We start from the raw sequence: 25,086 nt of genomic DNA, 5'->3' as shown, positions 1-25,086 counted from the left end.
CGTGAAGTGACTTGCAACACTTTGTTTTAAAACCTTACCCTTACACAAATACTTTCAACACAAAATACCTGGACATTTAAGAATAACACACACAATTATTAACACTCCAGTTAGTATCCCTCCAGCAGCTGAAAACATACTGTTTGTCTGCAGCTACAGGAGATCTTTGCCTGCTCCTGCGGTGAGCAGCTGAGAGTGGAGTCCCCTCCGAACAAAATGCTCAGGGTGCACCTAGGGGCGTCCACACCACAGCCGATCCCCACAGCCAAGCAGTTGTTACGTGTGGCTGCAGATGCCACTCCAGGCACTAAAATTGCCAATGCCGCTCTAGCTGCAACCCCACACAATTCAACATTATCATTGCAATCCGGTGCAAGCAATGCCCATTTATGTCTGGTGATCTCACGCAACTGTAACAAGCTAGGAGCAAATACAATGAGTTTATCTAAGTAACATGGACATCTGATAGCATTTGCAGGGATACCTTGCCAGGCCCTATCCCCACAAATCAGAGAAACATCAGGAGGTAAGGCCAAAGCTGTACAATTGTTCCAAACACTGTAGCTGTTACCCCTTGTCTCCGTGCCATAAACCCCTAAACCCTGCTTAGCAGTGTCATTGTAATCACGGGTGTTATTTGTATTTCTGTACCCGTATGGCCCTTTCCAGGTTCCTGTAGCAGGATCCATCTGATAGCCACGGCTACATTCACATTTGTAGCCACCTTTCAGGTTGATACAGATTTGACTACAGCTACCAGGGTTTTGGCATTCATCAATGTCTCCACAGTTTCTCTTGTCTACAAACTCAAACCCAGCTGGACAGTCACACTCATTTATGTTGCATTCCTTCAGGGGCTCATCACCCCAGTCCTTGCAGTCTCTCTGCTGGTTACACACTTTATTGATATCTATGCATTCTCCACTTCTGCACTTGAATTTGCCAGGTCCAGAGCACTGAATAACATTGTTACAGTTTGCTTCGTCAGTGCCATCCAGACAGTCTCTCACACCACTGCACTGCCTACTCCCATGGACACAGTTCCCATCTTCACATCTGAACTGGTCTGGCCTGCAGGTCTGAGAAGGGCAGTTAATTTCATCACTTCCATCCTTGCAATCAGGATCTCTGTCACAGTCTTTTTCACCATCACATTTCCAGGACACTGGGATACACTGGGTTGACTGAGGACCACAGCTGATTTCATTTACCCAGCATGTTCTCATATGACACAGCTCAGAACTTTCATCAGACCTATCTTCACAGTCCGGATCCCTATCACACTGCCATCTGTTTGGCACACACTGACCACTGTTGCACACAAAGTCAGATTCAGCACACATCTTCTTCACACAAGCACTCTCATCACTGCCATCTGAGCAGTCTTCACATTTTGTTCTAGCACTGTCGGCGGCAGTGCACAGTCAGGTGAGGGCAAGCAGCAGGCAAAGCGCCCCACAGCACGGCAGCGCCCGCCGCCGCCCTGCACCTGTGTCACTTATACTATTCCTATTACCCGTGCTGTTAGTGTCAGTGGCATCCTCCTGGTACCGTTTCTGTCTTTGTCGCCCCTTACTCTCCCCCTTTTCTTTTTGCCACTGACCATTCACCACAAATGGATGAGACACATGATTACTAGTTAGGAAAGAGAGTGTAACGTCTGCTATACGGCTGCAGGCCGTGCCAGCTACAACCCTAGCAGCTGTTTGTGAACAAGCCTGCCGGTGGTCATTTGGCGGTGTAATCTGCGTCTCTGCACTCCTGCCCTGCAATAGAGCTAAATCGTCATTAATAGCCTGTAGAATGTGGCAACCCCACGGAATGTTATCCAGAAACATAGTTATAACACCGATCTGGGGACGAATAGTCTTTTTTGCATTGCAAGATAAATCTCTTATAAAAGGAATGCTAGAGCGAAACAGCACAGCCGCTGCTGCCGCTGCCTCCATGGTTCCGTCAGACAGGCTGCAGGGTCCTGATGTTCGTCCCTCTGCTCTGTGCCGACTCGCCACACGGTGAGAGTCGACTACCGTTGTCCACTGACGCCTCTGGTCTCCCGTAGCAACTCCATCTCGGATGTCCCGCATCGCACCGCGATTATTTCAATGTCCCGCGTTTTCCGCGGCTCCTTTTCCCGCGTCCCTGCGCGGTTCCGTTTCCCGCGCTTCCCCGCGGATCTTTTCCCACGCTCCCCACGGTTTCCTTTCCCCGTGTCTTACCGTGAGTCCTTTGTACAGTGTTTGCGGCTCGGTGTCTGGTCAGGTGCAGCGCCGGTGCGATGTCCGCTCCGATGTCCACTCCGATGTCCCGCGCCGCTCCGATGTCTCAGTCATCCCCACTCATCATTCTGCCTAAACTTATTGACACCTTCCCTTAACTTCTGAATGCTCTCATGAATGGACTCAGAATGGTCCGAGAGGTTCATACAGCACATCCCTTGAAATTTGTCACACCTGTGCCCGTGGGCTAGCAATAAGTCAATTGCCACACGATTCTGCAAGGTAGCGTGCCTAACTGAATCTACATCCATTAATAGATTAGATAATGCTAAAGATGTGGCATTGCTCTGCTTAGCAAGCCAACAGCCTAACTTAGTGTGGCTAAAGCTTTCGATGCCGATACTCCTGGTGCAAATATAGAGACCAGAAGTATCTCTTTGCTACTCCAGAATTCTATATCATCCCCGCATTCTTTCTGAAAGGCGTGGGTTGATAGTCTACTGCGCTGATGGCATTTTCTGTACTTCAGAATCATGGATATATTCGGTGTCAACAATGTGAGCCTTCCCAAGCTACAAGGTCCTCCCCCTATATGTGAGGGTATTCTTCCACACATGTGATCTCTGCAGATAAAGAAGATCCCTGAGGGGAGCGCTAAGGGCACCTTGGTGGAATGGAAGATGTTCGGGCAGATGGGAGATGATAGTTGCACCAGGCTGCACTATTTCTATATATTGATAGAGAGGAATTAACATTTTGTGCTATAGATTGATTTTTACCAGTGTAGTTAAAATACAAAAAACTGTCCATTTTGATTGAACCCAAAAGTTCACACTCCTGCAGTTCAAGTGTAGCTGGGACAAGTAAGCACCCCATCCAGCACAATTCTCTGTACAGGAGTTCATGGTGCTGCACAGAGATGCCATCATCAAATTGGGTGCAGGCCAGGAACTTCAACTAGGCAAGTAGAGAAGGGGTTCCTGGGGGTGGATAAGGAGAGGCACATAGTGTCCTGATCTGCTTTATCCATTAAGGTTACCTATATGTTCTCTTTCAGCTTCGGTGGAACCCAGAAGGCTACAGCAGTGTTCAGGCAGCTCCAGATAATGATGCAGGCTGCATAAATCTTGTAGGCACCCATCTTGAACCTCGATCTGTGGAAACACAAGCATACTCTCTCTCGTCCCTAGGTTATATCCTTTATACGGCACACTAAGAGAGACAGATTATTTCTGCAGTTGCAAGATGCCATTCAGGAGAGAACTGCACCTTACTGTGTTATCCATATGTATAGTCATCAGTTCTCGATTGGGTTAGCAGAAGGTAATTCACAAGCAGACAAGTTGGTGAGTATAGTCACAAAGAGGCCTGAGAGTGATTTTGCACATGCGTGAGTGTCGCACGAAATGTTCCATCAGAATGCAAAGGGTCTTTGGAGAATGCTTGGATTTACTTGGACAGAGGCGAAAGGAATACTAAGAGCGTGCCCTTCCTGTAGTCATCATGGACCAGGGTTAGGTTTGGGTAATAATCCACGGGGTGTTAAGGCACTTGAGGTATGGCAAGTGGATGTAACGCATGTGCTGGAATTTGGTACTAAAAGATATGTGCATGTGAGTATTGATACTTTTTCAAGATTCACATGGGCAACGGCGCAGGGGGGAGAAAAAGCACACCTTGTGTGTAGACATCTGATGGTGCGAGTTGCCATTATGAGAGTGCCACAGCAGATTGAGATGGACGATGGTCCAGCGTATGTCAGCAAAAGGGTTAGAAAATTTATGAAAATGTGGGGAGCAAAGCATATCAAAGGTGTTCCATATTCTTCCACGGGCCAAGTGATGGTTGAACGATCACATCAGGTTTTAAAGGCACAATTAGCGAGATTAAAAGAGATCAAGAACATCGATGAACGATTGTCTGAGGCATTGGTTGTCTTGAATCACTTATGTTTGACTAGGGACCGAGAAGACCCTCCTGCGAGTATTCATTTTCAAACAATAAATATAGCAGCACCAAATGTGTTACCACAAATAAGAATGAATTACCGAGATCCTGCTACAGGAACTTGGAAAGGGCCATACAGGTACAGAAATACAAATAACACCTGTGGTTACAATGGCACTGCTAGGCAGGGTTTAGGGGCTTATGGCACGGAGACAAGGGGTAACAACTATAGCGTTTGGAACAATTGTACAGCTATGGCCTTACCTCCTGATGTTTTTCAGATTTGCGGGGATAGGGCCTGGCAAGGTATCCCTGCAAATGCTATCGGAGGTCCATGTTACTTAGATAAACTTACTATATTTGCTCCTAGCTTGTTGCAGTTGCGTGAGATCACCAGACATAAATGGGCATTGCTCACACCGGATTGCAATGATAATGTTGAGTTGCTTGGTGTTGCAGCTAGAGCGGCATTGGCAATTTTCGTGCCAGGAGTGGCATCTGATTTGCGGGGATAGGGCCTGGCAAGGTATCCCTGCAAATGCTATCAGAGGTCCATGTTACTTAGATAAACTTACTATATTTTCTACTAGCTTGTCACAGTTGTGTAAGATCACCAGATATAAACGGACATTGCTCGCACTGGATTGCAATGATAATGTTGAGTTGCTTGGTGTTGCAGCTAGAGCGGCATTGGCAATTTTCGTGCCAGGAGTGGCATCTGATTTGCGGGGATAGGGCCTGGCAAGGTATCCCTGCAAATGTTATCGGAGGTCCATGTTACTTAGATAAACTTACTATATTTTCTACTAGCTTGTCACAGTTGTGTAAGATCACCAGATATAAACGGACATTGCTCGCACTGGATTGCAATGATAATGTTGAGTTGCTTGGTGTTGCAGCTAGAGCGGCATTGGCAATTTTCGTGCCAGGAGTGGCATCTGATTTGCGGGGATAGGGCCTGGCAAGGTATCCCTGCAAATGTTATCGGAGGTCCATGTTACTTAGATAAACTTACTATATTTTCTACTAGCTTGTCACAGTTGCGTGAGATCACCAGACATAAATGGGCATTGCTCACACCGGATTGCAATGATAATGTTGAGTTGCTTGGTGTTGCAGCTAGAGCGGCATTGGCAATTTTCGTGCCAGGAGTGGCATCTGATTTGCGGGGATAGGGCCTGGCAAGGTATCCCTGCAAATGTTATCGGAGGTCCATGTTACTTAGATAAACTTACTATATTTTCTACTAGCTTGTCACAGTTGTGTAAGATCACCAGATATAAACGGACATTGCTCGCACTGGATTGCAATGATAATGTTGAGTTGCTTGGTGTTGCAGCTAGAGCGGCATTGGCAATTTTCGTGCCAGGAGTGGCATCTGCGGCCGCACTTAACAACTTAGGAAAATTGGTATGCTGGGCCAAGAAGCAAGCCCATGCCACGACAGAAATACTTGAGGAGATGTTACCAGATCAAAATAGTCTGCAACATGTGCTTTTACAGGATCGAGCTGCTATTGACTTCTTGCTTTTGGCTCAAGGGCATGGGTGTGAGAACTTTGAGGGAATGTGCTGTTTAAACCTTTCTGATCATAATGAGTCAATTCACAAATCCATTATTTTCCTGAAAGAGCACATGAGAAAGATTCAATATGATATCAATCCTTTCAATCAATGGCTCACTGATTTGTTTGAAATGATGCATAGATGGTTACTGTGATTAATCAAAGAGGGATTAAGGATTCTGTTTATTGTGGTGTTAATCATCATTGCGTGTTGTATTGTAATAAATGTGGTTAAAGCGTTACTTGCAAAGCTGTTAAATCGGGCTTGGTTTGCTCAAAAAGAAAAAGTGGGAATTCTTGAGGGACTTTTGAAACAGCAAGGAGGCCATGGCTTGCTGCAGCTGAGCAAACCAAGCTACCAGGATGACTATGAGAAGTTCCCATGACAGTGTTCCCACATCGCCCAGTTGAGGAATTTAGAAAAATATTGTTGCCAGCAGCTGGCTTCAAGGACAAGGTCTACGTGACTGCTAATCACAAGGGGGTTGTTTTCTTGCAGGTGGGGTTGTTTTCTTGCAGTTGTTTGTCTGAGTGCTTTTGACCAATAATCTTGTGTGAGACACTATCCGCCCCCGTTAAGTTTGCTAGAAAAGTCAGGCTATTTGGGTAATAAAGAGAGAGCATGATCTGACCATACTAGTGTCTGTCGTGTTTTCAGCCGTTCTTCCTGCAACAGTTATTAACTGATACGGCCCTTCCCATCTATTAGTTTCTAGGTTTTTAACTAACTCCATGGCCTTCCCTTTTATCTCCGGTCAGGCCTTGTGCATAGAAAGGAAGTAATTAAAAATTGGAAGCCCATCTTCATCCATCTATTTATTTACAAAGTTTAGCATGTAGTTTGGTTTGGCTAGCCTTTCCTGAGGGGACAGGCCACCTACTCCCCCTTTTTGTTTATCTAGCATAGCTTTCATTGACCTATGCGCTCACTTGATAATTGCCTGCCCGGTGTGTGAGTGGGGGATGCCAGTGACATGGCGGATACCCCAGAGCTGGAAAAAGAACAAGGACTGTAACAGCCATTGCAACATCTTCATGGATACAGGTAATATTAATGTGTACGGTTCTTGACTGCTCAGTGCCAGCAACCTCTGTCTACCCTTTATGATTAATGATGCTAACAATTTGATTTTAATAGATATGGTCCTTCCAAATTGATGAGGTAAAAAGACCCATTCAGTAATTCTGAGTGGGTCTTGCACAGAGCTGTGCAACTCTTCTTCCCACTGGAATATGAGGCCATAAGGTTGAAATAATGAATCCGAGATTAATAGCTGGAATGGGTAGTCTGGGTGGTAGCGCTGAGCTTGTCTGGTTGATATTTCTGTGGCCACATTTTGAAGGGTGGTCAGAGCTGCTGGGGTTAGCGATCAGGCAAATCCCAGAGCCGGATCCCCCTTCAATAGGGAAAAGACGGAGTGTAGGTCTTCATTAGTGATCCCTGATAGGGAACGCACCCAGTTTATAGTGCCTAGCAATTTTTGCATATCGTTCAAAGTTTTTATATTCTGGGAGATCTTTAATTTCTGTGGGACTACACTTTGCTCCAAGATATGCCATCCCAGATAGTGCCACAGGGCATATTTCTGCACCTTTTCAGGGGCTATAACCAAATGGAATCTAGTGAGGCTGAAGACCACAATTTGCAACATCTCCTCCATTTCAGACTGTCTTCGTGGCCACAAGAATGTCATCCATGTAATGGTATATGACTGCCTGGGGAGCTTGCTCCCTAGCGTGTCTGAGGGCTCTTGCCACAAACCATTGACAAATCGAATGCAAAATATGGTGCATCAGCAGGGTCTAGGGGAATAGTGAAAAAACAATCTTTTAAATCTGTAATTGTTAGATGCACGGGGCTGGGGGAGGGGTGGGAGGGCAGTTGCAGGACAGGATTTTTTGGGGATTGCCCCGCTGTATGTTTGCTCTTTGGCACTGACTTGTTTTTTCAGTGCTTCAAACACTACTCTCCAGGGCCAAGGAGTCCAGCCACCACTGTGTCAGATCGTGTGGCTGCATCCCATAATTTAACTCCGGCCTCATCCCATTTCTCAGGGATATAAATATTAGCTGAGTCTATTCTGGGGGGTTCTGTTGTAACCCATTTCAAGAGGTGCTTGAGATTGTTACCCACTATCGTCACATTATTTTTCTTTACTAATAGCTTGAACATCCTGTGCACCACTTTCTCTTCCACGTACATACTAAGACCGATTGTTCCCCATTGCTCACCTCTGTCCTGCAGAGATGATGAATGCAACATCACTCTTCTGCTTCCTTTCAGCAGCTTCAATGGGGCTTACCACAGGTTCGGCCATTTCTTGGCTCCTTTACTCAGGTCCCTGTTCAGGCACCAACTGTGGCAATGAACACATGGACTCCAATGCAAGTTGCAAGCAAAGGAAATTAATTTTTTTATTGTCTCTTCCTCTGCTCTTTTATCCATCCCGAAATAGCACAATACCATGGAAACCTCCTAGTGACAGAATACAGCCTATGTGCACTTTGTTACTTTCTCACTGCCCAAGGTTAAGCAATCTCACATAGCGCCTATATTACAAAAAAAGTCTTTCTGTGCTTTCCCAAGTTTCTCCTAATCGTCACGTCCCCAGGGCTTTCTGCCGACCAAAGCAATAAGACTTTGGTGGCTATCCAAGTTTGTATATGCCTCTGGCCCCACATGTTGCTGTTACAATATGTGGATGATCTTTTATTATCAGGACAGGAGAAAATAGTTGTGAAGAAAACCACTAACAAGCTATTCAACTTTCTGGAAAAACAGGGCTTGAAAGTATTGAAAAATAAATTACAATATGTAGGAGATGTCAAGTATTTAGGGCATTTAGTGTCTGAGGGAAAATGAAGAATAAATCCAAAGAGAATTCAGGGAATTGTTGAGCTACCCCTAGCCAAAACTAAGAAAGAACTAAAAAAGTTTTAAGAGAAAGCATTTTTTAAGGAATCAGGAGCCACAGAGTCTGAAGGAAAGTGGATACTTCCTGACTGGATTGTGTCCTGGTTTCAGTTAGGACAGAGTTAATTTTCTTCCTAGTAGCTGGTAGGGTGCTATGTTTGGGATTAGGATGAGAAGAGTGCTGATAACACCCCGATGTTTTAATTGTTGCAGAGCAGTGCTTATACCAAGCCAAGGACGTCTCAGCTTCTTGCTCTATCCTGCCAATGGGCAGGCTGGGGGTGCAGCAAGAGCTGGGAGGGGACACACCTGGGACAGGTGACCCAAACTAGCCAAAGGGGTATTCCATACCATCTGACATCATGCTGGACAACATATAGGGGTGGCTAGCCGGGGGAGGGGGGGGCCGAACTGCTCGGGGCTAGGCTGGGCATCGGTCAGCGGGTGGTGAGCAATTGCATTGTGCATCACTTGTTTATACACATTATTAGTAGTAGTACTATTATCATCATCATTGTTATTATTATTATTGTTATTATTATTGTTGTTATTATTATTTTCCTGTCTTATTAAACTGTCTTTATCTCAACTCACGGGCTTCACTTTCCCATTTCTCTCCCCCATCCCAGAGAGGGAGGGGGGAGGGTGAGCGAACGGCTGTGTGGTGTTTAGCTGCCAGCCAGGTTAAACCATGACAGAGAGAAATGATGAATAAAACACTAATGAGGCAAATATTAACTGTTTTACATCAAGGGAGTCATTGGGGAATTGAAGCAATGAATGACTATGGTAATACTATGTATTGTGACTATGGTAATACTACTATGGTAATATGTATGTGTAGGAATATTGTGTTGTGTCTGTCTGAGCTGGAGTCACCTTTTCCCTGCAGCAGCCCACACAGTGCTGTACTCTGCACTCGTAGCTGGAACAGCACTGATATCACTCAAGTGTTGTGTCTATTGCTGCATAGTGCTGGCACAGCATCAGGACTCCCTCCAAGCCCCCAAGAGCCAGCAGGCTGGGGGTGGGCAAGTGATGGGGAGGGGACATCGCCTGGGCAGCTGACCTAAACCAACCAAAGGGATATTCCATAACACCTGATGTCACACTCAGCTATAAAAAGGGGGGCTCTCGTGGGGGAGGGGGCTGTTCCTCCTGAACAACCACTATGCGTTTTGAGGCCCTGCTTCCCAGGACGTGGCCGAACATCGCTCGTTGATGGGAAGTAGAGAATAATTTTTTCCCTCTCTCTGTGCTTCCGCGTGGACTTATTGTTTCTTTTTCCTCCCCATTCCCTTTCTCTTTAATTAAACCTTTCTCATCTCAAACCTCGAGTTCTCTGTGTTGTATTTTCTCCCCCTTCCTCTTTGAGGAGAGGGGGAGTGAGAGAGCAGTTGTGGTGGAGCTCGGCTGCCCACCACAAATATATATACTCTGGCTGAACAAGAATGTAGGAGTTGTGTAGTAGGTCAAAAGGTAAATAGGAAAATTATCCACAAAGGGGCGTGAGAACCAGGAATTTGACCTTTCCAAAGTATACAGGTAGATTTTACAGAACTCCCTAGAGTAGGTAGTTTTAAATACGTAATAGTCTTGGTCAGACACTTATCAGGGTGGGTGGAAGCTTTCCATTCAATATCTGTGACTGTGAGTGTGGTAGCTAAGGTAATTCTAGAACAGAAAATTTCTCACAGGAGGAGTACAGGGATGCTGTCTGGAAGTGCAAGGATGGGATCAGGAAAGCCAAGGCACAGATGGAACTGAGCTTGGCAAGGGGTAGAAAGAATAGCAAGAAGGGATTCTGTAGTTACATTGGCCAGAAAAGAAAGGGCAAGGAGAGCGTACCCCCTCTGATGGATGAGAAGGGTGAACTGGTAACAACAGACATGAGAAGGCTGAGGTACTCAGCAATGATTTTGCCTCCATATTCACTGTCAGTCAGACTTCCCACATCTCACATTTCCCTGAACCCGTAGATGGAGGCTGGGGGAGCAAAGTCCCTCCCACTGTAAGTGAAGAGCAAGTTCGACACCACCTGATGAAACTAAACAGGTACAAGTCTATGGGGCCTGATGACATGCATCCCAGGGTCCTGAGGGAACTGGCTGATGTAGTTGCCAAGCCTCTTTCCATCGTATCTGAAAAGTCCTAGCAGTCAGGAGAAGTCCTCGGTGGCTAGAAAAAGAGAAACATCACTCCCATTTTTAAAAAGAGTATAAAGGAAGACCCGGAGATCTACAGAACGGTGAGCTCCATCTCTGTGCCTGGAAAGATCATGGAACATATCCTCCTGGAAGCAATGTCAAGGCATGTGCAGGACAAGGAGGTGATCCGAGACAGCAAGCATGGCTTCACCAATGGAAAATCATGACTGACCAATCTGGTGGCCTTCTATGATGGAGTGACTGCATCAGTCAACAAGGGAAGACCGACTGATGTCATCTACCTGGACTTCTGCAAGGCCTTTGACACAGTCCCACATGACATCCTGATCTCCAAATTGGAGAGAGATGGATTTGATGGGTGGACTATTCAGTGGATAAGGAATAGGCTTGAAGGCTGCACCCAGAGAACGGTGGTTAAGGGCTCTATGTCCAGGTGGAGGCCAGTGATGAGTGGTATCATTCAGGGGTCTATCTTGGAACCGGTGCTTTTGAATATCTTCATTAATGACATAGACAATGGGATCGAGTGCACCCTCAGCAAGTTTGCAGAAGACACCAAGATGAGTGGTGCCGTTGATACAACAGAAGGAAGGGATGCTGTCTCAAAGGACCTGGACAAGCTTGAGAAGTGGGCCCAAGTGAACCTAATGAGGATCAACGAGTCTAAGTGCAAGGTGCTGCACCTGTGTCAGGGCAATCCCAGACATGAGTAGAGACTGTGCTTGCAACCCAGAAGGCCAGCTGCATCCTGGGCTGCATTAATAGAGGAGTGGCCAGCAGGTCAAGGGAGGTGATTGTCCCCTCTCCTCTGCCCTTGTGAGGCCCCATTTGCAGTACTGTGTCCCCAAGCACAAGAAGGATGTTGATCTGTTAGAGCGGGTCCAGAGGAGGGCTATGAAGTCGATCAGAGGGCTAGAGCATCTTTCCCATGAAGAAAGACTGAGAGAGCTGGGAATGCTCAGCCTACTGTGGTGGTTTTACCTTGCTAGTGTCGCGTTAAGGGGTGTAGCTGATTAACCATTATGGACTCGGTCGGATTCAGGGTACTGAACTATCACTATCACAGATTTCACCAATAACGCATTAACCGTCTGGGGTCCGGTCGGATATTCACCAATAACGCATTAACCGTCTGGGGTCCGGTTGGATTCAGAACACTGAACTATCACTGTCGCGGATTCACCAATAATGTATAACCACCCTTACCCTAGTCGCACTTAATGAGAGCTATAACAATGCAATCAGGTGTGATTTATTACAGCAACAGGCACACAGGTTCTTTGGATTGCCGGCGATAGTGACTGTCTGCAAAAGCAAGCTAGCATGCATGACATACATGGTGTTACAGGTGTTACAGGTGCGCAGCCTAGAAATTAACATGTTAAAAGGATCAAAGACTCTAGAAATATTTATAACCAAGTGTTCAAATCTCATCCAAAGGTGTCCCAATGGGGGGGGAAGAGAGGTTCAGCCCGTCGACTGGTCCCAGGAGTCAGGGGGTCCTAAGGATGTTGTATTCCCTCGGGATGGTATCTCCCCTGATGGTGGTATCTTCCCTAACATCCCCTTGTCGTGGTTCCGCTCGAGTGGGCAGCCGAGCTCCACCACAGCCGCTCTCTCACTCCCCCTCCTCAAAGAGGAATGGGGAGAAAATATGTGAAAAGGGCTCAAGGATTGAGATAAGGACGAGAAAATCACGCAATAATTATTGTAACGGGCAAAACAGACTCGGCATAAGGAGATAGTAAGATTTATTGCCTACAACTAACAAGCGAGAGAAGTGAGAAAACAAAGGAAAAAAAAACAAAAGCACCTTCCCCCCCCATCCACCCTCTTCCACCTCCTCCCCCCGAGCGGCGCAGGGGAACGGGGAATGGGGGTTATGGTCAGTCTACAGCACTTCTTCTCTGCCGCTCCTTCTCGGTCACTCTCGTCCCCTGTGCTGTGGGGTCCCACCCACGGGATGCAGTCCTTGATGAACTGATCCGGCGTGGGCTTCCCACAGGCAGCAGCTCTTCCAGAACTGCTCCAGATATGGGTCCGTACCACGGGGTCCATCCCTCAGGAGAAAACTGCTCCAACCTGGCTCCCCTACGGGCAGCAGCTCCTGCCAGATCACCTGCTCCTGCGTGGGCTCCTCTCCACGGGCTACAGGTCCGGCCCAGAATCTGCTCCGGCAGGGGTCTTCCACAGGCGGCAGCCTCCGTCGGTGCAGGGCCACCTGCTCCACCGTGGTCTCCTCCACGGGCTGCAGCGTGGAACCCTGCTCCACCGTGGTACTCCATGGGCTGCAGGGGGACATCCTGCTTCACCATGGTCCTCACCACAGGCCACAGGGGACTTCTGCTCCGGCGCCTGGAGCACCTCTCCCCCTCCTTCTACACTGACCTTGGTGCAAGGCTGTTCTCTCGCTCCACTGACTCTCCCGGCTGCTGTGTGTCGCAGCGTTTTTTCCCTGTCTTAAATATGCTCTCACAGAGGCGCAAAACAACATCGCTTATTGGCTCGGATCTGGAAAACAATGGGGCCCTTCCCAAACATGGGGCAGCTTCTAGATCTTTCTCACAGAAACCACCCCTATGGCTCCCTGCTACCAAAACCTTGCCACGTAAACCCACTACACCCCTCTCTCTTAGGCCAATTTATATTATTTTCTATCTTTTAGGTGGAGCTTGAGTGGCTCTAGTCAAGCATATCTTAGTTATGATTGGTGAAAAGTTCTCCCGTCTCCGTTTAAAGTAATAGGCTCCGAGAAATTCAGAGCACATGCTCGGTGAGGGGTGGTCGCACCTTGGAGGTGGGTAGCTTTTGGGATAGAGGTGTGTTTTGGTATTATAATGATATTATAATGAGCAAAAAATACACTAGGGTACAGCATTTGTCAAAACATGACAAGTCCTTGGCTCAGGGTAGCAAAAACTGCAGCTTATCGGTCTCAGTGTGCGCAAGAACAATCGAGTCCCCACCTGGTCACAGAGCCTAGCCGTGGTGTCTCCACTCCACTCTACTCTCCGTACTGTTCCTTAGAGCTGGCACACCAGGTTTCCCCAGCGCGATAGCATCTAAGGTTGGAAGCCTAGGGAACGCTCAAGTAATGCAGTTATGCCCTACCCTGAAAGCCTCTTCAATGCTGTACATTTTCTTTAAGTTTTATTTTCCTAGTTACTTCAGGCAATTACACCACAGCTAGGCAGCTGAACTCCATCACAACTGCTCTCTCACTCCCCTCCTCAGGAGAGGAGGGGAAGAAGTAAAGGAAAGAACAACTCACAGGTTGAGACAAGGATAATTTAATTAAAGGGAAAAATAATTATTAAGGAAAGATTATTATTAATTAAACAAATCAACTAAAGAGATAAAAGGGAAAGGGGAAAAAGGAGGGGAAAGGGAAAACAACAACAACAAAGTAAAGGCTGTGTGGAAGTGCAGAGGAAAGAAATTACTCTCTACTTCTCACAAATGAGTGATGCTTGACAACGTCCTTGAAGCACGGCCTCAACGCACGTAGCTGGTGTTCAGGAGGACCGACGTTTTCGCAACGAGAGCCCACCCCTCCCCTCTTCTTCCTTTTTCCACCTTTTATTGCTGAGTGTGACATCATATGGTATGGAATATCCCTTTGGTTGGTTTAGGTCAGCTGCCCTGGTGATGTTCCTTCCTCACCTCTTGCCCACCCCCAGCCTGCTAGCTCTGGGAAGGTTAGAGTCCTGATGCTGTACCAATACTGCTCAGCAGCAGACACAGCAGTGGTGTGATACCACTGCTGTTCTAGCTACAAGTGCAGAGCATGGGCTGCTGCAGGGGAAGTTAACATCCCAGCCAGACGCAGTACACCTACAGAAGAGAAGGCTCCATTGCAGCTTCTCAGTACTTAAAGGGGGCTTGTAAAAAAGACGGAGAGCAACTTTTTAATTGGGCAGATGATAGCATAAAGGGGAATGGTTTCAGACTAAAAGAGGGGAGATTTAGATTAGAGGTTAGGAGGAAGTTCTTCACTCAGAGGGTTGAGAGGCACTGGAACAGGTTGCCCAGAGAAGTTGTGGATGCCCCATTGTGATGGTTTTACTCCACCACAACCGCTCTCTCACTCCCCTCCTCAAAGAGGAACAGGGAGAAAATACAATGAAAAGGACTCAAGGGTTGAGATAAGGATGAGGAGATAGCACAGTAATTATCGTGACAGGCAAAACAGACTCAGCGTAGGGAGATAGTAAGATTTATTACCTATTACTAACAAGCTAGAGAAGTGAGAAACAAAAGAAAGAAACCACAAGCACCTTCCCCCTTCCCCCATCCACCCTCTTCCACCTCCTTCCCCCGAGTGGCGCAGGGGAACGGGGGAATGAGAGTTATGGTCAGTCTACAGCACTTCTTCTCCACCGCTCCTTCTCAATCACTCTCGCCCCTTGTGCTGTGGGGTCCCTCCCATGGGATGCAGTCCTTGATGAACTGATCCGGCGTGGGCTTCCCACAGGCAGCAGCTCCTCCAGAGCTGCTCCAGATATGGGTCCGTACCACCGGGTCCATCCCTCAGGAGAAAACTGCTCCAACCTGGGTTCCCCACGGGCAGCAGCTCCTGCCAGGTCACCTGCTCCTGCGTGGTCTCCTCTCCACGGGCTACAGGTCTGGCCGGAATCTGCTCTGGCAGGGGTCCTCCACAGGCCACAGCCTCCTTCAGTGCAGATCCACCTGCTCCACCGTGGTCTCCTCCATGGGCTGCAGCGTGAAACTCTGCTCCACCATTGTACTCCATAGGCTGCAGGGAGACAGCCTGCTTCACCATGGTCCTCACCACAGGCCGCAGGGGACTTCTGCTCCGGTGCCTGGAGCACCTCTCCCCCTCCTTCTTCGCTGACCTTGGTGCCTGCAAGGCCGTTCCTCACTCCTCTCACTCTCCCGGCTGCTGTGTGGCGCAGCGTTTTTTTTTTCCCTGTCTTAAATATGCTCTCACAGAGGCACAGAACAACATCGCTTATTGGCTCAGCTCTGGTCAGCAGTGGGGCCCTTCCCAAACATGGGGCAGCTTCTAGATCCTTCTCACAGAAGCCACCCCTATGGCCCCTGCTACCAAAACCTTGCCACATAAACCCACTACACCCGTCCCTGGAGGTGTTTAAGGCCAGGTTGGATGGGGTCCTGATCTAGCTGGTGGTATCTGTGCCCATAGCAGGGTTTGGAAATAGATGACCTTTAAGGTCTCTTCCAACCCAAGCCATTCTATGATGCTATGTTTCTATGATTCTGTGAAAACAGTCTCATATTCATTTTACAGGAATTTAAGCATAGGCAGACTGTCATCTACAACCCCAAATATAATGGCCATCCAATTATTGGTGATTCCAGTGAAAGTTTGAATTTAAAGCAGGAATTAAGATCTTAACAGAGCAGAAAAGAGGACTATTGTCTTCCAGCTGGTGCTATCACCCTACTCACTGAACATTTCAATTTTTTTCCTTTTCTAAGATGCCTCTGATTCAGTTGACTTTACAGTGCTTTTATATGCATGGACTGTTGTTAGAGGACGCACGGCCGAAAGCACGACAGACACCAGTAGAGTCAGATCATGCTCCATTTTATTGCCCGAATAGCCTAACTTTTATAGTGAACTTAACAGGGGCGGATAGTGTTTCACACAAGATTATTGGTCAAAAGCACTCAGACAAACAACTACAAGAAAACAACCCCACCTGCAAGAAAACAACCCCCTTGTGATTAGCAGTCACGTAGACCTTGTCCTTGAAGCCAGCTGCTGGTAACAATATTTTTCTGAATTCCTCAATTGGGCGATGTGGGAATCATTGTCGTGGGAGCTTCTCATAGTTACTCTGGTAGCTTGGTTTGCTCAGCTACAGCAGGCCATGAGATTTTCTAAGGCCTACTCCTGGTTGCTTAAGGCAAGCTCAGATCGAACAATTGTTCCATGGACTCATGTCCACGCCCTTTATGCCAATTCCCAACAGACTGTGACATACTCAAATTAAAGTGTGATATCAATCCTAAGAACTATTGTCATTAGGAATTCTGTACCGTACATATGTTACTGCTATTGTCATGGTATTGTCTTTGCTGACTGGAAAAGTTATGCAAATCATTTAAGCAATAAACTAGTATGACAGTTTTCTAGTCTTGCTGCTTCACATTTATTTCAACTTCTGTATTCTGAAAAGTACAGTTTTGAGTATTACAAGAGCCTACAATCAGTAACTGGAAGTGCTTAAGTGTACGATATGTATTGTCTGAGTACTGTGATCAAGCAACGTAGGAAAATTTGACCTTCACTGCTCAGAATTATCATTCAGGGACTGACTACATTATAGTCAAGTGACTAAAATATGTCAAATGCTAGAAAAACATGCCAAAGCTGTTCATGGACATCTCTATCATCTTTGAAAGGTCCTGGAGAACAGGAGAGGTGCCTGAAGACTGGAGAATAGCCAATGTCACTCCAGTCTTCAAGAAGGGCAAGAAGGAGGATCCGGGAAACTACAGGCCAGTCAGTCTCCTGTGCCTGGAAAGGTGTTGGAACAGCTTGTTCTGGATGCCATCTCCAAGCAATTGGAAGAGAAGAAGGTTATGAGGAGTAGTCAGCATGGATTCACCAAGGGGAAGTCGTGCTCGACCAACCTTGTGGCCTTCTATGATGGCATCACCAGCTGGGTAGATGGGGGGAGAGCAGTGGATGTCATCTACCTTGACTTTAGCAAGGCTTTTGATACTGTGTCTCATGACATTCTGCTAGCAAAGCTGAGAAAGTGTGGGATAGATGAGTGGACAGTAAGGTGGGTTGAGAAATGGCTGACTGGCCGAGCTCAGAGGGTGGTGATTGGCAGCACAGAGTCTGGCTGGAGACTTGTGACTAGCGGTGTTCCCCAGGGGTTGGTGCTGGGTCCAGTCTTGTTCAACATCTTCATCGATGACCTTGATGAGGGAATAGTGTCTGCCCTCAGCAAGTATGCCAATGATACAAAGCTGGGAGGAGTGGCTGACACGACAGAAGGCTGTGCTGCCATTCAGCGAGACCTGGACAGGCTGGAGAGCTGGTCAGGAAGAAACCAAATGAGGTTTAATAAGGGAAAGTGTAGAGTCCTGCACCTGGGAAGGAACAACCCGAAGTATCAGTACAGGCTGGGGGGTGACCTGCTGGAGAGGAGCTCTGAGGAGAAGGACCTGGGGGTCCTGGTGGACGACAGGTTGACCATGAGCCAGCAGTGTTCCCTGGTGGCCAAAAGGGCTAATGGGATCCTGGTGTGCATTAAAAGGAGTGTGGCCAGCAGGTCAAGGGAGGTGATCCTCCCCCTCTACTCTGCCCTGGTCAGGCCTCACCTGGAGTACTGTGTCCAGTTCTCGGCTCCCCAGTACAAAAAAGACAGGGATCTCCTGGAAGAAGTACAGCAGAGGGCCACAAAGATGATATGGGGCCTGGAGCATCTTCCCTATGAGGAAAGGCTGAGACACCTGGGTCTGTTCAGCCTGGAGAAAAGAAGACTGAGAGAGGATCTCATCAATGTATATAAATACCTGAGGTGTGGGAGACAGAGGGATTTGGCCAACCTCTTTTCAGAGGTTTGCGGGGACAGGACAAGGAGTAATGGCCACAAGATGGAACACAGGAAGTTCTGCACCAACATGCAAAAGAACGTCTTCATGGTGAGGGTGACAAAGCACTGGAACAGGCTGCCCAGGGAGGCTGTGGAGTCTCCTTCTCTGGAGATATTCAAGGCCTGTCTGGACGCCTATCTGAGCAGTCTGTTTATTGTGATTTAACCCGGCCGGCAGCTAAACACCACACAGCCGTTCGCTCACCCTCCCCCCTCCCTCTCTTGGATGGGGGAGAGAAATGGGAAAGTGAAGCCCGTGAGTTGAGATAAAGACAGTTTATTAAGACAGGAAAATAATAATAACAATAATAATAAAGACAATAATGATGATAATAGTACGACTACTAATAATGTGTATGAAACAAGTGATGCACAATGCAATTGCTCACCACCCGCTGACTGATGCCCAGCCTAACCCCGAGCAGTCCGGCCCCCCTACCCTGGCTAGCCACCCTTATATATTGTTCAGCATGACGTCAGATGGGCTCCCCAGAAGATGATTGGATCACGAACAAGCCCCCAGTTTGTGAGAAACACTCAGTAGCCAATAACACCGGCTCAGGCGAGGATCTCAGTGAAGTAGCACTTTTATTTGTGATTGCAATGGCAGGCATCCTGCAAGCAGGAGTGCACAGCAAAACTATCATAACCTTATATTCCCTATTACCCAACAGTTGATTCCTCCCCTGTCGCCTCATTGGCTGAGTACTACAGATTCACAAACTACTGGACGCTTATTACTATACCATATATGTACAACTTTATTTGACCAACCATTAATTTCTCCTTTTTTTTTTTTTTTCCTTCTTCTCGTGTGACTAGAGGGCCCATGATATTTTGTTTTTACTGTTTTCACACTGCTCGTCCTGTTTTTTTTTTTAGCTATCCTCCTTATTTTGGGACAGTGGGACCTTCTGCTGTCCCCTTATCTGCTTAACATACTCCCCACTGTTATGCCACTGTCATGCCTGCACAATCGCTTTTGAATAAGCAAGGTAAGTGGAATTTTCCACTGCAAAAACACATTCCATTGCAAAAACACAACTTTGTTTCTCACAGTCTCAGGCCACATGTCCCTGCTTCCACTGCCTGTGGATTTACTTCTTATACCTGAGTTTGACGAGCAGGTTCCTGCTCAGCAATTCTGGTTTCCTCCCTCCCCTGCTTGACTTCCTACACATGGGGATGGAGAGCTTTTGCACTCTAAGGAAAGTGTCTTTAAAGAGTTACCAACTCTGGTCTGTTCCTCTGTCCCTAAGGACATTTTCCCAGGGAATCTATTCCACCAATTCTTTAAACAGCTGGAAGTTCACTCTTCAAAAGTTCTGGATCCTGCTATTTGCCAGGTCCATGTTCCTTGAGATCACAAACTCAACCAGGACACAGCCACCACAGACTAGACGGCATGCAATCTTAACCTCTTTAATGAGTTCATCTGCCCTGGTGAACACCTGTAACGCTTCTCCTCTGGTTGGCTTGTCTAATACCTGGACCAGGAAGTTATCCTCTGCTTTTACCTTGCACAATAAACAAGAAGAAATTAATAAATTAATATATTAAAATCAATATTTGTTGTGGTTTAACCCAGCCGGCAGCTAAACACCACGCAGCCATTCGCTCACCCTCCCCCCTCCCTCTCTGGGATGGGGGAGAGAAACGGGAAAGTGAAGCCCATGAGTTGAGATAAAGACAGTTTATTAAGACAGGAAAATAATAATAACAACAACAATAATAATAACAATAATGATGATAATAGTACTACTACTAATAATGTGTATGAAACAAGTGATGCACAGTGCAATTGCTCACCACCCGCTGACCGATGCCCAGCCTAACCCCAAGCAGTCCAGCCCTCCTGCCCCCGGCTAGCCACCCCTATATATTGATTAGCATGACATCAGATGGGATGGAATACCCCTTTGGCTAGTTTGGGTCAGCTGCTCTGGGTCTGTCCCCTCCCAACTCTTGCTGCACCCCCAGCCTGGCTGTTGGCAGGACAGAGTGAGAGGCTGAAATGTCCTTGGCTTGGAGTAAGCACTGCTCTGCAACAATTAAAACATCGGGGTGTTATCAGCACTCTTCTCATCCTAAGCCAAAACATAGCATTCTACCAGCTACTAGGAACAAAATTAATTCTGTTCTAACTGAAACCAGGACATCTATCCACCCCTTATTCCATACCATTTATGTCATGCTCAGTTACACTCTTTTCCATACATTCTAATTAATCACCATTTTCATCTAGGGTATATAGTAATCATGGTAGTGATGTCATACAGTATTATATAGTAATTAACATGGTACGATTTAACTCATGGGCTATTCTCACCAGGTATTAAATCCGCTTGTGGTACACACCGGACCTCTCCGTTCTTTTGCATTACCCACCAAGTGCATCCAGGTCCCTGAGCAAAAGCAATTCCACGAATGGGTTTGCCTTTTCCTAAGGCAGGAGTAGCCCAGACTGTTTTACCCAGCATGTTTCTTATGTGCACTACAGGAACTTTATCCCCATCTACAGTACGTAACAGGTTTGATTGGGCAGGTCCAGCTCGGTTGGCAGATCCCCTAGTGTTGACTAACCAGGTGGCCTTTGCCAAATGCGTATCCCAATTTTTGAATGTCCCAGCACCTATTGCTTTCAGTGTTGTCTTTAACAGTCCATTGTATCGTTCAACTTTCCCGGAGGCTGGTGCATGATAGGGGATGTGATACACCCACTCAATACCATGCTCTTTGGCCCAAGTGTCTATAAGGTTGTTTCGGAAATGAGTTCCATTGTCTGACTCTATTCTTCCTGGGGCACCATGTCGCCATAGGACTTGCTTTTCAAGGCCCAGGATAGTGTTCAGGGCGGTGGCATGAGGCACAGGATATGTTTCCAGTCATACGGTGGTTGCTTCCACCATTATAAGTACCTGATGCTTGCCATTGCGGGTTTGAGGGAGTGTAATATAATCAGTCTGCCAGGCCTCTCCGTATTTATATTTCAGCCATCGTCCTCCATACCAAAGAGGATTTGACTGTTTGGCTTGCTTGATTGCAGCACGTGTTCCACAATCATGAATAACCTCTGCTATAGCGTCCATGGTCAGGTCCACCCCTCGATCACGAGCCCATCTGTATGTTGCATCTCTACCTTGATGGCCTGAGGTGTCATGGGCCCATCGGGCTATAAATAATTCACCTTTATGCTGCCAATCCAGGTCCACCTGAGCTACTTCAATCTTAGCAGCCTGATCCACCTGCTGGTTGTTCTGATGTTCTTCAGTAGCCCGATTCTTGGGCACATGAGCATCTACGTGGCGTACTTTCACAGCCAGGTTCTCTACCCGAGCAGCAATGTCTTGCCACAAAGCAGCAGCCCAGATGGGTTTGCCCCTACGCTGCCAGTTGTTTTGCTTCCATTGCTGTAACCATCCCCACAGGGCATTTGCTACCATCCAGGAATCGGTGTAGAGATAGAGAACTGGCCTTTTTTCTCGTTCAGCAATGTCTAAAGCCACCTGAATGGCCTTCACTTCTGCAAACTGACTCGATTTACGTTCTCCCTCAGCAGCTTCTGCAACTCGTCGTGTAGGGCTCCATACAGCAGCCTTCCATCTCCGATACTTCCCCACAATACGACAGGACCCATCAGTGAACAGGGCATATTTCTTCTCATTTTCTGGTAACTGGTTGTACAGTGGGGCTTCTTCAGCACGACCCGCCTCCTCCTCTGATGATATCCCAAAGTATTTGCCTTCTGGCCAGTCCAGAATCACTCCCAAGGGCGACTGGGGTTTCCTATTCGAGCCCGCTGAGTAATCAGTGCAACCCACTTGCTCCACGTAGCATCAGTTGCATGATGCGTAGAAGAGACCCTTCCCTTGAACATCCAGCCTAGTACTGGCAATCGGGGTGCTAGGAGGAGCTGCGCTTCAGTACCGACCACCTCTGAAACAGCTCAAACTCCTTCATATGCTGCCAAGATCTCTTTTCTGCTTGGAGTATAGTGGGCCTCGGATCCTCTGTATCCCCTACTCCAAAACCCCAAGGGTCGACCTCGAGTTTCCCCAAGTTCTTTCTGCCAGAGGCTCCAGGTGGGGCCGTTCTCCCCGTCTGTAGTGTAGAGCACAGTCTTTACATCTGTTCCTATTCGGACTGGCCCAAGGGCTACTGCATGAACTATTTCCTGCTTAATTTGTTCAAAGACTTGTCGTTGCTCAGGGCCCCATTCAAACTCATCGCAGTAGATTTTCCATCCCATTTTCTCATGTCCTCTCCATGGTCTCGTAAGTAAAACCACAGGGTGGCACGGGGTGAGTACCCACCATATCATCTTCCTTGTGTGGATGAACGACTACCCCTGATAGCTGAGACACTGCTTTGTACAGGTACGGAGGAGAATAATCTCTCTTCAAGTTGGTGAACCTTTTCAGAAAGTTTCTCCCAAGTGTTCTCTTTTGGTCGGTGGACACTGGTTTGTTCAGGTGGGGAGGAAGATAGATTCTCTTCAAGTTGGTGAACCTTTTCAGAAAGTTTCTCCACAGCTGAGACGCAGGCCTGTAAGGAAGAGGAGAGACTTTCTTCGTACTGCTGGAGTTGTTTAGCCACTTCATCCACTGTGGGTTCCTCATCCTCTTTCCAGGCCATTATTGCCAATGAGCTGGCATATGATGATGGTGCACTCCGTACAAACTTCCGCCACATGGGTCGTGTACACCTGACTTCATTTGGATCTGTGGATGTTTGTCTGAGGTCTGGATCCTCATAAATCACTTCCCGTACGGCTAATTCCCTCAGGTACTGGATTCCCTTCTCCATAGTGGTCCACTTGCCTGGTAGACATAAAAGTTCTTCCTTGAAGGGATACCTTTCCCTCACAGCTGAGAGGAGACGCCTCCAGAGGCTGTGAGATTGTGCTCCATCTGCAATTGCTTTGTCAATGCCTGCGTCTCTAGCAAGGGATCCCAGTCGCTTGGCTTCCCTGCCGTCTAATTCCACACAATTGGCTCCAGAGTCCCAGCATCGGAGCAGCCAGGTGACAAGCTGCTCACCTATACAGCGACCAAAATCTTTTCGCACATCTCGTAACTCACGCTCGTTTAGGCTTCGGGTAGTTACTGTTGATTTTTCGGCATCCTCATCTTCCTCCTCCTGAACCCTTGATGGCCCAGCGTCGTCGTCGTCTCCGTCGTCTCTATACCTAGATTTGGCAGAAGACTCTCTGCGTTCTAAACGACCTGAATCTCTATACCATTTTTTCACCTTCTCTACAGGGGCAGCTTGCACTGCTACTGCTCGTTTCTCTGACCTTGTTACAGGGTCTGCCACAGAGGTTGGAATACCCTCTGCAGGGTCGACTTGCACTGCTACAGCTCGTTTCTCTGACCTTGTTACAGGGTCTGCCACAAAGGTTGGAATACCCTCTGCAGGGTCAACTTGCACTGCTACAGCTCGTTTCTCTGACCCCGTTACAGGGTCTGCCACAGGGGTTGGAATACCCTCTGCAGGGTCAACTTGCACTGCTACAGCTCGTTTCTCTGACCCAGCCACAGGAGCTGGAGTGGCTGCAGGAGCTGGGACTGGAGCAGCTGCAGGAGCTGGGACTGGAGTGGCTGCAGGAGCTGGAGCAGCTGCAGGAACTGGAACTGGAGCAGCTCCAGGAACTGGAGCTGGAGCGGCTGCAGGAGCTGGGACTGGAGCAGCTGCAGGAGCTGGGACTGGAGTGGCTGCAGGAGCTGGAGCAGCTGCAGGAACTGGAACTGGAGCAGCTCCAGGAACTGGAGGTGGAGCAGCTGCAGGAACTGGGACTGGAGCAGCTGCAGGAGCTGCAGGAGCTGTAGAGTCCACCGTTGGGATCACAGTGGCCGTTGGATCTGTCACAGGACTTGGAGTGGCCGCAGGGTCTGTCACTAAGTTGATAGTAGTATTAATTGCAGCTCGATAGGCATGAGCCAGGCCCCAGCATGTTACAATGATTTGTGTCACTTTGGAGCTGCCAGAGTCATGACACCTTTTTTTCAAGCATTCTGCCAGTTCTCATCTTGGTATTTTGCTTTGCAATTAATCCAAGTGCATCTCCGGTTTTATTTATAACTATTTCTATTACAACTAGTAACCTAATTATTCTATTAAGTATATATATTGGGGTCCTATAGCCCCAGTATCTGTCTTCTGCCCCCATAGCTGGATCATAATAGGCAAATTCCTCCAATCAAGGGGTTGGGCCCACTTTCAGGGTCGATTCAGGCTTGTATTACCGTTCAGCCTGTCAGGGTGATCCAGCTCCTGGAAAATGAATCACAATTTTATGTAGGTTTTAAAAAAAAAAAGGTTCTTATGTTATTTTCTCAGGACAACCTTACCTTAGTGTGGGAGAAGTCCGGTCAAGGCCCACTCACTCGGCAGTCAATACCCATAGGGGTTGCCTCCCTCGGTAGGCCATACACACCGCAGTGGAGGGTCCTGCCCCGGTCTTGCCTTCTCCCTTTCTTCCCTTCAGGCTTGTCCCCTTTATTTGGCATCCTTAATTCATGCAGAGCCTCGTTGACAGAATATTAGTTCTTCCTTAGCTTGAGTTTCAGTTTCCCAGGAGCAGACTCAACCCTCCAAGTTTCAGTAGTTACTGGTCCTTTCATTCTGGATGCGTGGGTCCAACCCCTTTCTGCGGTTCTCACAGCTGTTTCAGTAG

The 25,086-nt window shown here is 47.6% G+C and overlaps 1 pseudogene across 1 annotated transcript in view; it reads right to left on the bottom strand.

Annotated features, from left to right (window-relative positions):
• Positions 1–220: 220 nt before the first annotated feature.
• The window catches only part of LOC311220859 (very low-density lipoprotein receptor-like), a 305,676-nt pseudogene continuing 280,810 nt past the window's right edge, over positions 221–25,086 (bottom strand). Inside the window, exons 3-4 of the transcript in view lie at positions 629–724; positions 221–231 (exon numbers count right to left, since the gene is read on the bottom strand). The product of the transcript in view is annotated as a very low-density lipoprotein receptor-like (transcript). The remainder of the gene's footprint in view (positions 232–628; positions 725–25,086) is intronic.

The sequence above is a fragment of the Netta rufina genome, assembly GCF_964035555.1.
Source record: "Netta rufina genome assembly, chromosome: W".
Taxonomy (NCBI): domain Eukaryota; kingdom Metazoa; phylum Chordata; class Aves; order Anseriformes; family Anatidae; genus Netta; species Netta rufina.
Note: the sequence above shows the minus strand (reverse complement) of the source record. Positions and strands in the feature narration are given on the sequence as shown.